The sequence below is a fragment of the Leptonychotes weddellii genome, chromosome 7 (genome assembly GCF_054177405.1).
Source record: "Leptonychotes weddellii isolate Sample4059 chromosome 7, ASM5417740v2, whole genome shotgun sequence".
Classification (NCBI taxonomy): domain Eukaryota; kingdom Metazoa; phylum Chordata; class Mammalia; order Carnivora; family Phocidae; genus Leptonychotes; species Leptonychotes weddellii.
In genome coordinates, this window is record NC_138375.1 from 4,882,771 (window position 1) to 4,898,830 (window position 16,060).

Genomic DNA, 16,060 nt, shown 5'->3' on the forward strand with positions numbered 1-16,060 from the left:
GACGTGGCTTCTCAGCGACGGAGAAACCCTCTCTCCCCATAGCTGGGTCATTTATTCTTCAGGATGCACAAGAAAAGGGGGACTTATGTCCCCATCAAATTTTCAGACCCATGAAAAATGATTTGAACCAGAAAGAAAAAAAAAAATCACCAAGATTGCTTTTAACCTGATGAGTCCACCACCACAAGAAAATATTTATACGGATGCTTCTATTTTCTTAATTCCTGTTTGACCTCTCTGCAGACCCTGCAAATAATTCTTCACTATAGTATCCTCCCCGTCTAGAGACTAACCACAGAGGCAGCAAACCTCTCATAGAGACGACGTGCTGTGCAGCTGCTGGACAGATTTGTGAGGTGCGACAGGTGCCCTCCCCTCTCTGCCACGGGGCTCCAGCCATCTGAGAGCAGGTCCCAAAGGAACAGAATGAACTTTTTGGTACCCATTGTTTTGAACTAAGGAATCCACCAGAGTCACTGGAATAGTTACTTTAGAGGATAAAGGAGAATAAAACACCATGGTCTAAGATCCTTACATTTAACAAAAAAAGTGGACCCGTTATCCACATTTTAGAATTAAAGACATCAATTGGACTATTGTTACTCAATTGGCGACCAACTCAGATAAGAAGCTTTAAGAAATTAAATACTGTATTTCTACAATAGAGACATTAGAACTCTGAAATCCACATATTCAAAATGGACTCTGACAAACAACCTCATGAAGTAATTCTATGCAGAATGAAATTTTTGTGCTTATTAAATACGGAAAAGAATTGTGTTCTTGTCATTTTTTTTCTGACTTCAACTCTTAAAATAGTCTCCTTAAAAGGCTTTACTGCTTAAAATATGATCTCCTTCTGCACTAACAGAACTACCCTCGCCTGTCAAGAGTTCCTCCCAGCAAATAACAGGGCTTAACTTTTTTAAGACTTCTAACGTAGGTTAGAGTTATATCACAGAGTGTATGGCCTACTAAATGTACTATTTTTAATAATAATAATAATAGTTAAAGACAGGTCTATGAAACCTGTGATATTCTTCCTCTAAAAATGTAAGACTATTTGATTTTTAGTTCATTTTGAATCAGCCATGTTGTTGAGCACGAACTCTTAGGTACTGAATTTTTGTTTCATATGTAAAAGACCTGACTTCTTTAGGAGATGTCTGCTCACCTCCCCCTTTCACAGAATAAATAACAAAAATTAAAGAAGCCATCTAGATCCTCGAGCCAGGATAAAGGATTATAACCCATCATCTGGGAAGGGTAATTTTCAACATGAAAAAAGGCTTTGTGGAACATATTAAAGTAAGAAGCCTACTTTCTCTCTATTTAGGGTGAAATAAGAGGAAAATGGGAAGGAAAGCATGGTTTGTGGCAGATGATTTAATTTTAGCAGATGAGAAGAAAGGAGGCGAAACTATTTAGTGAGTGGCTGTATTTCTCCATTTTGTCCACCAAAGAGCACAACAGAACAGAGAAAGTAAGACTAAGAAGCAAGAAGCCCTGCTGAGGGAGGAAATGGGGCAAAGGTGCCCCACCGCCCCACCCTACCCACCCCCACCCCCACCCCCCTACTCCGCACTAGTGAAAGATGCAGATGTGGACTCCGAAGCTCCCATTCGTCAGAAACCACAGAAAATGTGGAGTTCTGGAGTGCTAGACACCAGAAAATATGGTCCCACAATTTAGTGGACAAAAATCCCAGACTCCTGCCAACTAGAAACCAGAAACAAGATTTCCCACAATAAGTCTATGTTTGATTAAAACTATATATGAGATGATTGCCCAAACTTGGTATGGCACTGTAAAAGAGCCCATGACAAAGAAATCTCAGGTTTTCTTTAAAGAGTCATCCTACTGACATGTAAGATCACTTACCTGGATTTCTTTAAAGCCTCTTATAAGTGTGGACAAAAATCGAGAAATATATGCAGGTTCAAAGCTCGTGGAAGGCGTGTTGAAATCAGTAAGAAAAAACTATTAATTCACATGTACAAATACTCCCATGCCACCCCCAGCATGGGAGTATAATTTTTTTTACATTATTTATAAAAAATAAATAATTAATTATAAAAAATTAGCACAGAACTAAGACATGAACTTCCTTTCCCCTCCGCGCAGTCCCCACAGTCCCCACTAGCCACATCAGGTGACGGAAGCCTTGAAATGTGCCTGGTCCAAACTGAGATGTGCTGTATGTAAATGCTACACCAGATACCAGAGACTTAGTGTGAATAAAACAGTTAGTATCCGATTAATTTTTAAATTTTGATTACATGTGGAAATGATAATATTTTAGAAGTATCAGGTTAAGTAAAATATATTATTGTTATTAATTTTACTGATTCTTTTGAATCTCTGAATATGGTTACCAGAAAATGTAAAATCCCATCTGTGGCTCATGTTTTCTTCCTCACGGAAATGCTGGTTGAAAGCTTTCTGAGACTTTCAGGGAAGGAGCTTGGCCTCTGTCCACCCTCCGTGGCCTCTTCATTGCGCTAACAATGTCAGATTGGCTACTGTTACAAACTGTATTTACCTTGAAGATCTCTTTTGCTCAACAAATTTTTGTTGTTTCTATACAATTCCAAATTTTTAAAAAATAGCATAAAATTGAAATTTTTTGTAGAGTTTTCATGAGATGTGTATGACATCCATAGGCTACTGTAACTTTGGGGATAAAGAAACAGATTTCTGGCACACTTTCAATGCTGTACTCCTGAAGGTAACCACTATTCTGGCCTCTGCAAACATCAATTCACACTGAGTTTTTATTTTGCGTTGATCTTGTTTGCTTTGCTTTTACTTCATGTAAGTGGAATCGTAGAGTATGCAATTTTATACGTGTGATCTTTTTCATTTGAATAATATATTTGAGAGCTGTCCATATTCTTCATTCACCAATAGCTAATTTTTTTTCATTATGTAATGTTCCATTGGGTATTAATTTTTATCCACTCATCTGTTGGAGAGTATCTCAATTTTTTTCCACTTTATGACTCATAGGTATAGAGCTGCTACGAACATTTCAATAAATGCCTTTTAGAATATACTTACACTCGCTTATATATATTTTTTAATTTTATTTTATTATGTTAATCACCATACATTACATCATTAGTTTTTGATGTAGTGTTCCATGACTCATTGTGTGTATAACACCCAGTGCTCCATTCAATACATGCCCTCCTTAATACCCATCACCGGGCTAACCAATCCCCCCACCCCCCTCCCGTCTAGAACCCTCAGTTTGTTTCTCAGAGTCCATAGTCTCTCATGGCTCTTCTCCTCCTCTGATTTCCCCCCCTTCATTTTTCCCTTCTTACTATCTTCTTCTTTTTTTTTTTTTTCTAACATATAATGTATTATTTGTTTCAGGGGTACAGGTCTGCGATTCATCAGTCTTACACAATTCACAGTGCTCACCATAGCACTTATATATATTTAAGAGTAGAATTTCTGGGTCAATTAATGTTAATATCATTTTTTGGAAACTGCCAGACAGAGTTTCCAAAGAGCTTGGATATTTTCCACTCCCGAGGGCACTAGTGAGAATTCGAGTGCTCATACTTCTTGCCAACATTTGTCTTTGTAATCATGGCCTTCTGGTGGTGTAGGGCTGTGACCCCTGTAACTTTAGTTTGCATTTCCCTAATGAGTATTGAAGCCAAACACTTTTTATTTATTGATTTATTCCATCATTTATTTACGTTTCCTTTATTTGTCCTAATGATATTCTGTGGTTTCCAATAAAGAGATCTGCCACATTTTGGTTAAAATTAGTCCCGAAGTTTTTGAATTTTTTGATTCAGTTGAGAATGTTATTTGACACTTAAAATGTATTTTTCAATTATTTATTGCTGAACCTCAAAATACACATTATTTGTGTATACTGACCTTGTAGCCTCTAGACTTGCTAAATTTTCATGTTGGTTTTAGTTGTTTTTAGATTATTTGGATTTCTATGTGCACAGTCATATCATCTGAAAACAAAAGGAGTTTTACGTCTTTCTTTCTAATATTTATCCATTTTATTAACTTTTTTCCATGTTTCATTGTGCTGGCTAAAATAACCCATACAAGGTTGGGGTGCCTGGGTGGCACAGTCAGTTGAGCCTCTGACTCTTGTTTTCAGCCCAGGTTGTGATCTCAAGGTCATGAGATCTAGCCCCAGTTCAGGCTCTGTGCTCAGCGGGGAGTCTGCTTGAGATTCTCTCCCTCTCCCTCTGTCTCTCCTGCTCATGTTCTCTCTCTCTCAAATAAATAAATAAATCTTAAAAAAAAGAAAAAGATTACCTACACAAGGTTGAAGAAACCCAATGATAGTGAACATTCTTGTCTTTTCGTCAACTTAGGCAGAAATTCATTGAATATCTCATCATTAACTGTGATGTTAGCTCTAGATTTATTGGACGTGCCCCTTTATCAGATTTTTTATTCCTCTTTTTTCTGAGAGTTTTATTATGATTGGGTATTAAATTTTATCAACTTCCTTTTTCTATATCTATTGAGATTAATTTATAGATCTTCTCCCATATCTGTCCATGGGGTGAATTAATGTTATTCATGGAATAGACCCTGCTTGATCATGAAGTGTTATCCTTTTAATTTATCCCTAGATCTGGTTTGTTAATATTTTATTAAAAATTTTTTGCATCTATTCACAAGATATTGATCTGTAATTTTCTCTACTTTGTAATGTCCTTGTCAGATTTTGTTATGAAGCAAAATTTTGCACTATGAAATAAGTTAGAATTGGTTCATATTTCCTTTCTAAACATTTTTTAATTGAAGAAGCAATGTGGATACAGGAATATGCAGAGTTTTAAATTTCTCTTTGTGATATTTTTGAAGAAAGACTATGAACCAACTAGAACTAATTAATTTCTATAGAAGAATAAAACAACAGAATACACATTCTTCTCAATTGTACATGAGAACTTACAAAGATAAGCCATAATCCTGACTATAAAACAAGTCTCAATAAATTTTATAAGATCCAAATCACATAAAATATGTTCTTTGGGGGTGACTGGGTGGCTCAGGAACTGACTCTTGATTTCAGTTTGGGGGGTGTGGGATCAAGCCCTGTGTGGGCTCCATGCTCAGTGTGGAATCTGCTTGAGATTCTCTCTCCTCTCTCCCTCTGCTCCTCCCCACACTTGCACGGTGCACTCTCTCTCTCTCTCAGTAAAAGAAAATCTTAAAAAAATATATATGTTCTTTGACCACAATAGAAATAAATTAGCAGTTAATAACATAAGGATGGATGGAAACTTTTCCAACATATTTGAAATCTCAATAACATACTCAATGATGGTTCAAAGATGTCAAAAGGGAAATTAGAAAGTATCTTAGTCTGAATGAAAAGAAAAACTGAGGCATGCCTGGGTGGCTCAGTCGGTTAAGTGCCTGTCTTTGGCTCATGTCATGATCCCAGGGTCCTGGGATCGAGCCCCATGTCGGGCTCCCTGCTCCATGGGGAACCTGCTTCTCCCTCTCCCTCTGTAGCCCCGTGCTTGTTCTCTCTCCCTCTCCCTCTCTCTCTCTCTCAAATAAATAAATAAATCTTCAAAAAAAATGAAATAAAAATTGAATATACCAAAATTTGTGGGATGCCACTAAAGTAGCTTTGGAAGAGAAAAAATAAGTCCTAAATCAATAATCTCAGTTTCCACCCTAAGAAATTAGAAGAATAAATTGAATGTAAGTTAGCAGAATAATGTAGATGGAAGTGAAAAGCAATGAAATGAAAAAAAAAAAAAAAAAAACAGGGAAAAAATCAAATGAAACCTAAGGTGGTTCTTTGAAAAGATTAATAAAGTTGATACACCTCTAGCCAGACAGATGAGGAGGAGGAGAGCGAAGGAAGGTGAGAGAGAGAGAATACAAAAACACATTACCAATATTGGAAACCAGGAAGTTGACATCGTAACCGATTCTACAGATATAAAAATGATATAATGAACACCTTAAGCTTATAACTTCATCAACTGAGATAAAATAAGCAAATTCCTTGGAAGATAAACTGCAGTTTATTTGAGAAGAAATAAGTACTCTGAGTAGCCCTATATCTTTTGAAGAAATGAATTTGTCCTTAAAAACCTCCCCCACCCCAAAAATTCTAACACTGATGGCTTCACAAGAGAAATCTACCCAACATTTAGAAAACATGGAGAATCTTATAGGATCTACAGATAAAGTTACTAGAACTTCTATGTGAGCTCAACAAGGCAGCAGACTAGAAAAATGAATACACAAAAATCAATAGTATTTCTATATACTAGCAATAAAAAATATAAATTAAAATTAAATTTAAAGAAGTGTCACAAGTACAAAATGCCCAGGCATAAATCCAATAAAGTTGTCTAGTACAGTGAAAACTACAGAGTATTGTTGTAAGAAGGTAAGGAAATCCCACATAAATAAGAGGAGAGATACACCACCGGCGTGAGTGGATGCCTGCTGGAGTTCGGGGAGCTGATGAAAGAAAAGAAAGTGCCCATAACCGGCAGTAACACACAACAAACTTTTTTGCAGCATCCTTGGACAGAGCTGAATGAAACCGTCCTCAGGCTTAATGCCACAAGGACCACCATCCAGAGGACATCAGCCTGGAGGATGAGGGACCAGGCTTACTTGCCTAGGTGATGCCGCCCCGCAGCACAGTAGGGATTCTCTGGGTCAGAGAGCTCAGAAGGGTACTACTCCTTGCTTGGGGTCTGACAATCACAAGATTCTTCTCATCAGTGGCGGCCAACAGATGTGGGTGAGGTTTTATTGAATATGCAAAGCAGGCAGGCTCTAAATGGCTTGTTTGCTATTTGGGGTTATTTTTAAATACTAGGCTGTGTAAAATTTTGAGTTTGAGGCTAGCAGGCTTTTGGGCTAACAGGTCTCAGCCTGCAGTGAAGAAACAAACAACCTAGGGGCCAATACCCAGAGGTCATTTTTGGCTCCTTTATGTAACAAAGACTCACTATGATGAAGATGTCTATTCTCCCAAACTATTCTGTAGATTCATCACAATACCTATCAAAATTCCAACAGGTTTATTGTAGCAATTGTCAAGCTGGTTCTAAAATTCATATGGGAATGCAAAGGACTTTAAAAAGTCATTACTAAGTGGAGTAAAGAACAAAACTACAGGACTTGGATTCTTCTGGCTTCAAGTTTTACAGTAATTAATAAAGTTGTTTTAAAAAATGCTATACATTTATTGATTTTTATTTAGTTGATCACACACACGTATCTGAAAATAGTTGGTTTAACTCTTCAACTCTGTACCCTCCAACCTTTCATTCTACCACCATGTTTGCTTAGCTGCTTTGAAGCTCTATGTAAGGTACATGCCTATTTAGGATTGTTACATCTTTCCGTTCAGTTGACTGTTTTTTCCTTATAAAATATTCCTCTCTTCTACTCCTTGACTTAGTCTTTGTCTGATAGGAGTATGACCTTGGTAGCTATCTGATGGGATGTAGTTTTCATTCCTTCAACTTTCACCCCGTGCTCTTATACAAACAATGTATCTGCTGTGAGTGCCACATAGTTTGAGCCACACTTTTGTATCCAGTCGACAATGTGTTGCATTATACTTCATTCCTGGTATGGTTAGGCTTCAGTTTGCTCTCTTGTTATTTGTTTCCCAACTGTCTCATCTCTTCTTTGTTCTTTTGATTTTTCTCTTTCCAATTAAGAAAATATCTATTAAATTCTACATTATCTCTTCTTCAGCCTTTTAGTATCAATTTAGTACTAAATTGACTAGGAAAAAAACCTGGCTATTTTCCCCTGCCTATGAAAGCAACAGACAATTACAGGGAAAAACACATTAAAATACAGAGGGAAATGGATACATTTTAACAGTATTATTTCCTGAAAATGGTACTTTGTTGAAGTCTTTCAACAGTTTTGCATGATTCCCATCTTTGTCTCTTCAAATATCACTTTGGCCCCACTCTTACTATTCTTCTTTTCCTGGGATTCCAATCATACCAATGTCCTTAAGATGTAGTTATATGGTATTAGAATGTGTGTGTTTTAGTCATGGTGGGATAAACGGGCAGGCACCATATCCTACTCCCCAGCCAAAAGTGTAAATCCTTTCATATAAAACTGAAAGAGGCTCTTATCTTATTTACTTCCCTAATACCTTAGTTGAGCAGAGCAGATTAAGTAATACTTTTCAAATGCCAACCGTTAGGGTTTTTAAATGGTACTTTGAGAAAATTTCTATTTCTGTCAGCAGAATGATACTTACTTATTCTAGAATGTATTGGAAGGAACAAGAAGTAAATTTCTTTGGACTTATTTAGAATTTTTGCACGATTCAAATCATTTCAAAAAGACTTCAAAATTCTAAGAAGAAAACAAAATATTGTTAATTATAAATTTCATGGTCACGGGATTGGCATGATAATAATGTATTGTAATAGCACAGAGGTATCGAACAATAGTATATATTTTTCATGCAACTTGAATGCTGTAAAATGAGAACTGCCTGCAAGTATCTCAAATAGCTCTGTTTATATTATTTTTGGAAATATCATTGCGTCTCCATTTTCTTTGTAGCAAATAGTCCATTTTGTCATTGTTACTGAACCTCCTTAGACAAAAACCCTTTTGTAATCAGAACATTCAGGCAACATTATCAAAGCAGAAAAATAATATATACGACAAAGTCCCATTTTCAAGAAATAATAGCGTTAAAATGTATCCATTTCCCCCTCTGTATTTTAATGTGTTTTTCCTTGTAATTATCTGTTGCTTTCATAGGCAATGAAAAATAGCCAGGTTTTTTTCTAGTCAATTTAGTAGCTGTGTTTTTTCCCCTTAATCATATACAAAGATGATAGTCCCATGATATAAAAGCTAAGAGTTCAAAAGTTGTCTTAACTTTAAGTCATTACTTTTGAGTTATTGGTGTGATTAGGTTGATGTATGTCTTTACCACAGTGAAAATCCTTTCAACTGTGCACAGGTCGGATGTGGTTTGTAGGAATATAATGGTGATTTCAGTCATATGATGTCAGAAGTAGGTATTGAATACCAGGTGCAGGAAGTTCTAAAAATGCACTGACTTTAAAGAATAACATTAATGGTTGGCTTTTTTTCTCACTGCAGATGTAATACATTTCTAATGCAAGAAAGTTGGAAAACACAGAGGCACAGAGGAAATTGCTATGTAATGCCACCATTCAAAGATAATCTCTCTTAATATTATGGTGTATATCTGTGGAGAGCATACAAACTGTGGACACAAATGAACAAACCTTTTTGAATCTCTAAAAGAGGGAAAGACCATGAAGGCAGCTTCCATGGGGAAATGTGCTCTTCACTGGGAAGAAAGTGTTCCAGAAAATGAACAGGTTTTACAGGGTTGTATACTTTTTTTACATCTTGTAAAAGCTCAAAAGATTATAGATTAACATATGGGCAGGAATCATGAGTTTTAACATCAAGGAATGCAGGGAGTAGGAGCATTGCTGGGTATCTCAAGGACAGGATGGTTTTCCTTTAGGCTACTCATTCACAAAGCAGATCTACAATGCATGTGTGGGGGGCCATAAATCAGGCGTTTGCTTTAAACAAAGTTTATGTACAGTCATGCCGACTCAGAAAGAAATCTAAAGTGGTATCCCTTGTACATCAAGCCTTTAGAGAGTCTTTTTCTCATCAAAGAATAGATACACACATATTTTTGATGTCATACTCTACACATCACTTAGTAGCCACAGTGTCTTCCTTTTGCAATTTATCAGGAGTATTTTCCCATGTCGACAAGTCCTTTCCTTATGATATTTGTAATGACTATTTTGAAATTTATCATATGCACGTACCAAGTTTGTTTAACCAAGTTCTTATTTTGGAACATCAAAATTTTGCTATAATGGTATTAAACATTTAACATCTATTCTCCATTTAAGTCCCAAAGCTAAAATTTAAAATTGTTCATTAGAGAAAATTAATAGTATATTTTTAATAACTAAACATAACACCAACACTCTCCTTTTTCAAAATTCTCAACAACAGTCATAACAAAGGCTGAAAAAAAACTCAACAAAAACCCAATTTTAAAACCTAAACCAGTGGTTCTCACCAGGGACAACTTTTGATTTCCAGGGGGCATTTGGCAATGATTGAAAACATGTTTGATTGTCACAAGAAGAGGGATACGACTGCATCTAGGGGATAGAAGCCAAGGATGCTTCTAAACACCCACAAATGCACGGGACAGACGCCCACAGCCTAGAATGATTTCATCCAGAATATCAATAGGCTGAAAGACTAAACCTTGTCCACATGTACAGAGAGTTGTTTACATCCTCTCAGTGGATAAAAACGTATATCATATATCTTCTATCTTAAACATATCTTATATGTTAGCCATGTCTATCTTATATCATAGCCATGCTTGAGAAGTCACAGCTGCTGAAAATTCCCCACCAGTCTCCTCTACTGGGATCCACACCAGCAGGGGCAGAGGGGGGTTTGTAGAAGTGGCGAAAGGGTTGGATTTCTGAAAATGCAGATATGCCCATAGAAAGAGCTTATCAAACTGGGGCTGAGAGAGTACTGCTTCCTGAAGGCTTCTTCCCTGAGTAGATACTGTGGGAGCATGTCCTTCCCCAGCACAACACCCACAAGGAAAATGAGATAGAAAACCAAGGTTTAAATTCTTTCCATTGTTCTGATCTAGGCTCAGCAAGATTTCATTACTTTGGCTTTTGAACCTAATGTGTATTTACAGTCTCCATCATGTAGCACCAAATTTGCTTAAAATAGCTTGGTTTCCTGAAGTGGAGATATTCTAACCAAGACTTTTAAAGATTTAAATTTGTTGCAAATGTTACTGCTTTTCTCCCCTGGCTTTCTGTCTATTCCACACTTTTCATGTTATTCTCAATTCCCAAGACATTTTCTCAGCTGCATGGATTTTGTCTCTTTTGTGTAGCTCAAATTATGTGGTGCTCACAGCAGATAACCCAGCTTATATTACTCTCCTCTTGTCTTTTAGAGCAGCTAATAACTTACTATTATTACTTCCCTTCCAATTTAACTCTCCACACAAAACCAGAATAATCATTTTCAAATGCAAATGAGAAGATGTTATCGCTCAGCTTAAAACACACAAATGTTCCACTTATTGCCCCTGTGAAATACCAAGTGGGAATCTGCATGTGGCCTGCAAGACCCTGCTGGCCTGCTCTCTACACGCCTCCTCAGGGTTGGGTCCTGTGGCTTTCCCTGCAGACTTCAGCTGCGTGGTCCTCCTTCAGCTCCTCAAAAGGAAGTGTCACTCTTTCCTGCCACCAGACATTCACACACAGTATTGGTCCTGATACACTTGGCTTGCTACTCCCTTACTCCTGCATTTCATTCTTCAGAGGAACCATCCCTGACACACGGTCCCACTGGCTTATGATTCTTCATTTCCACAGGGCAGATATCTGTATTTATCATATACACTTATCAGAATGATGGGAAGCATTTATATAGTTTATAAAGCTAATGCCTCTCCCTGGTTCTAGATAAAATGATCTCTCTGTGCTGCAGAATCCAGAAGTGTCTACCAAGAATTTATCTGCATTCCAAGTATGCTAGAGTGGTTAATTTTGAACTGGCATTTTGTAGCTTAAAAAAAAAATTATACTCTTAACAAAAGTATAACTAAGCAAAAAAAAAAAAATTATAACTAACCAATTAGAGAGTGAGTATCAGGGAGAACTGTCAAATATCAATACCTTCAGGCTGTAAGACTTTATTCCTATATTGATTTAGAGAATCAGAAAATAGTACCTGTGGGCTCATTAAAGTACCACCTTAGTAAAAACATTTAGCAAGTTATACTCTAATATTATCCTAGTGACTTTTTGAGTTTGGCACTGAAGGGCTTTTGCACTAACTGTCCCAGTCTATCATAAGAACTAAACAATGTAGGACCAATATATAGAAGCCATCTTATCTCATTTATTTTAAAAAGTCTATAAATATGTCTGTGCTAATTTTTTCTTCCCTCTACTTCTTTAACAGACAGAATTATATAGTAGTAATTATAATAATGTGCTATCAGGTTTATCATACCTACAGATATAATTAATATGAATAGCACACAGAGAAAGGGAAGAAGATATATGTGTATATATATTTATATCTTCCTGGAGTTAAGTTAGTATAAATCTAAAGTAGGTTCTTATAAGTAAGCCTTAGAGCAATCACTAAGAAAATATCTCAAAAAATATTGTAAAAAAAAATCATTAAATGAATTAAATTATTGCCCTAAAAATATTCACTTAATTCAAAAGAAAGCAGTAAATGAGGAGCAGAGGAACAACAACAACAATAAAAAAGACTTGATGTATAGAAAACAAAAAGATAATGGCAAACATAAACCAACAATAATAACATTAAATGTGAATGCACGAAACAACCCAATCAAAAGGCAGATTGTTGTATCATACTGAATAAAAAAAAATAAGGCCCAACTAACTGTCTACAGGAGACACACTTTAATTCAAAGGTACAAATAGGCTTAAAACAAAATAATGAAAAAAAAAATGAGTAGATATCCTCAGCAACCATAAAAAATCTGGAGTACCAGAAAAAATAAACATTAAAACAAAACAAAAAAATGTTTCTAGAGATAAAGAAATTTTATAATGAGAGTAGAATCAAATCCATGAGTGAGATATAACCGTGGTGAACATGTGCACATAACAGCAAAGTTGCCAGAATTCCAGAATGCCAGCAAAGTTGCCAGAAGCAAAAAACAACAAAATTGAAGGGAGAAACAGAGAAGTCAACAATAATAGTTGGAAACTTAAATACCTCACTTTCAATGATGGGCAGAAAAAGACAGGCAGAAGAACAACATGGTAAACCAAATGGATCTAACCAACATGTGTAGAACATAAACACAGCAAAATATACATTTTCTCAAGGGCACTTGAAAATTTCTCCAGGATAGACGATTTTTAAACCATAAGACAAGCTAAAGAAATGTATGTGACTGAAGTCATGCAGAGCAAATTCTCCAATCACAATTAAATGATATTAGAAATCAGTAACAGGAAAATATTGGGGAAATTTATACTTATGTGGGAACTTCAATAACACACACTTAAATAAGCAGTGGATCAAAGGGAAAAAAAATCACAAGATGAATTAGGAAATATTGTCATAGGAATGAAACGAGGACACAACACACCAAATGTATGGAGTGCTGCCAACACAGGGTTTAGAGAGAAATTTGTAGCTGGAAATCCCAATATTTTAAAAAAGATGAAAGATCTCATCTGAGCTCCAGGATGGCTCAGTCGGTTAAGCAGCTGACTCTTGATTTCAGCTCAGGTCATGATCTCAGGGTCCTGGGATTGAGCCCCATTTGGGCTCCTTGCTCAGCGGGAGTCTGCTAGAGATTCTCTCTTTCCCTTTCCCTCTGCACATCCCCCCACTCTCTCTCTCAAATTAGTAAATCTTTAAAAAGAAGAAGAAGAAAGAAGAAGAAGAAGAAGAAGAAGAAGAAGAAGAAAGATCTCAAATCAATTACAAATATTTCATCTGATGACACCAGAAAAAGAAGAGATGTTATCTCTGAGGACGCCACAGGAAGGAAATAGTAAAGATTAGGCTGGAAATGAGTGAATAGAGAATATAAAAGTAAACAAAATCAATGAAAGAAAAAGTTGTTTCTAGAAAGGCATCATCAAATTGACAAACCTTTAGTTAGACTGACCAGGAAAAAAAAAAAAGGAAAGAAGGCTCCAATACTAAGAACAGGAATGAAAAAATGAGAAAGGGGAAATCTTTGCCAACCTTAACAGCAAATAAAAAGATTTGGAAGGAAAAGCTTTGATGAACTGAATATGAACAAATCAGGTAAACTGGATGAAACAGACAAGTTTCTAGAAAGACTCAAAGCACCAAAACTGACTCAAAAGAAAAACTTTTGAATGTGAATAAACCTACAAAAAGAGGCTGAAGTAATAATTCTCTAGCACCATGTTTTCCAAAGCTCAGTCACTCTCTTATGGTGCCTCTCATTTACTTCATTGTTTTGTTTTTAAAATTGAATCTCTTGCTTTAATAACTGTATGTTTCAATGAATTTTTTTGTCACAACCAAAAATAGAAAGCCTCTATCTTCTGTCCTATAAATACAGCCAATGTAAAAATAAGTACATCAGAAGTCAAAGAGTGTGATTAAATTCTCTCAAATGCCCTTGTCTGCTGGAGACAACCCCAACTCAACTCCAGCACAGCGCCCAAGGGCCAGAATCCAAACTTGCCAGGTTTCCTGGATGGTCCATTCCAGCCAATTGTTTGGGCCTGCTTGTCAGCGTCTGTAAAGATTATGTGGCTGCTTCCTTTTCAATCACATAGCTTGAAGAAAATATCTCTAGTAGGCAGGGGCTTTTCCCTGAAAGGTTAGACATTATGGGAAGGTACATCTGATGATGTCCATTGGGAAAAACTAAACGTTCTACGGATAAAATGTTGAGCCATGATAAATCCCCCCTTGGTCACTGCTCTGCTTTCTTGTGGTGCCGGACGTCCATAAATTCTGAACCCAGATGTGGGTAGGCCAGTCGCTACGGCTGTTGTCTGACTTGGCAGATCTCAAGGCGGAGGCTGCTCTTGTAGGTAGCTAGAACAGTACGGGCCCTCCTGGCTGAGTCGAAAGCTGAAGATCCTCTGTCTCCTACTGATGCAATTAGATAAGACTAATGAAGGCAGGAAGAAAGGTCGTAGAGGAAAAGAGATGTGCTTTGTACATTCATCTCATAAAATCACATTTATTGATAATGCAAAGTAGTATGTTAGTGAGGAGACTCTTTAAAAGAATATTAGGCTAATCTGGTGTCAAAGTAGGATCCAAACCTAAGACAGCAGTTCCTCTGGGCTCTCTGAGGCAGTCTGACTTTACATTCAGCTAAGGGATTCCAGGTCACCGGCTGGTACCTGTGCGAGGCACAAAGATTTCAGATACGTCTCTAACAGTTTCACACGGTAAAAGCATTGTTTCTGTTGTCGGCATTCTGTTAGGAGTTGAACTGTATCCCCTCAAAAGATATGTTGACTTCCTAATTATCTGGTACCTATGACTATGACCACATTTGGAAATAGGGTCTTTGTAGATATAATCAAGTTAGGATGCCGCCATTCAGGTGAACTCCTAACCAATATGACTGATGGTCTTAGAAGAAGAAGGAAATTTGGATACACACATGCATAGGAGAACACCATGAGAACACACACACACATACACACACACACACACAGGGAACACAGTGCTGTGAAGATGCCAGTGAGGATTGGGGGATATAGTCACAAGCCAAGGAACACCGGGGTACCAGAAACTGGAAAAGGTAAGGAATGATCATCCCCTGGAGCATTCAGAGGGAACCTTGCCCAGTACCTTGCCCCTGCACTGTACCTTGATTTTATATTTCTTGCCTTCAGAAGTGTGAAAGGCTAATTTTCTATTTTAAGAATAATGTTTTAAAAAATTGGGGCACCTGGGTGGCTCAGTTGGTTGAGCGTCCAGCTCTTGGTTTCAACTCAGGTCATGATCTCGGGTTCCTGGGATCCAGCCCTACATCGGGCTCTGCACTCAGTGGGGAGTCTGCTTGAGAGTCTCTCTCTCCCTCTTCCTCTGGCCCTCCCCCCTCAAATAAATAAATAAATCCTTTAAAAAATAAAAATAAACTAAATAAAACAATTTATAAGCCACCCAGTTTGTGGTATATCTTTTTCCATCCTTTTGCTTTCAACCTCTTTGTATCTTTTCATAAGTTTGCTAATCATTTGAGATACAAAACTTTAAATCTTCTTCAGCCAATCTTAACCCTTTCTTTTCATGTGGAGAAGAGGTATGTCCCAAAAGTCAAATTATCTAAATACAAGTAAGGCCAAAACATACACTCCCCAATCTTGCTCTATCCCTTTTCTCTTTTATTTGTTAAAGTTCCTTTAAAAGACACAAAGAGAGGGGCTTTCCACACCAAGATGGAGCTTCTCCTACTCCACATTTATTAAAAATAATTGAATTTTTA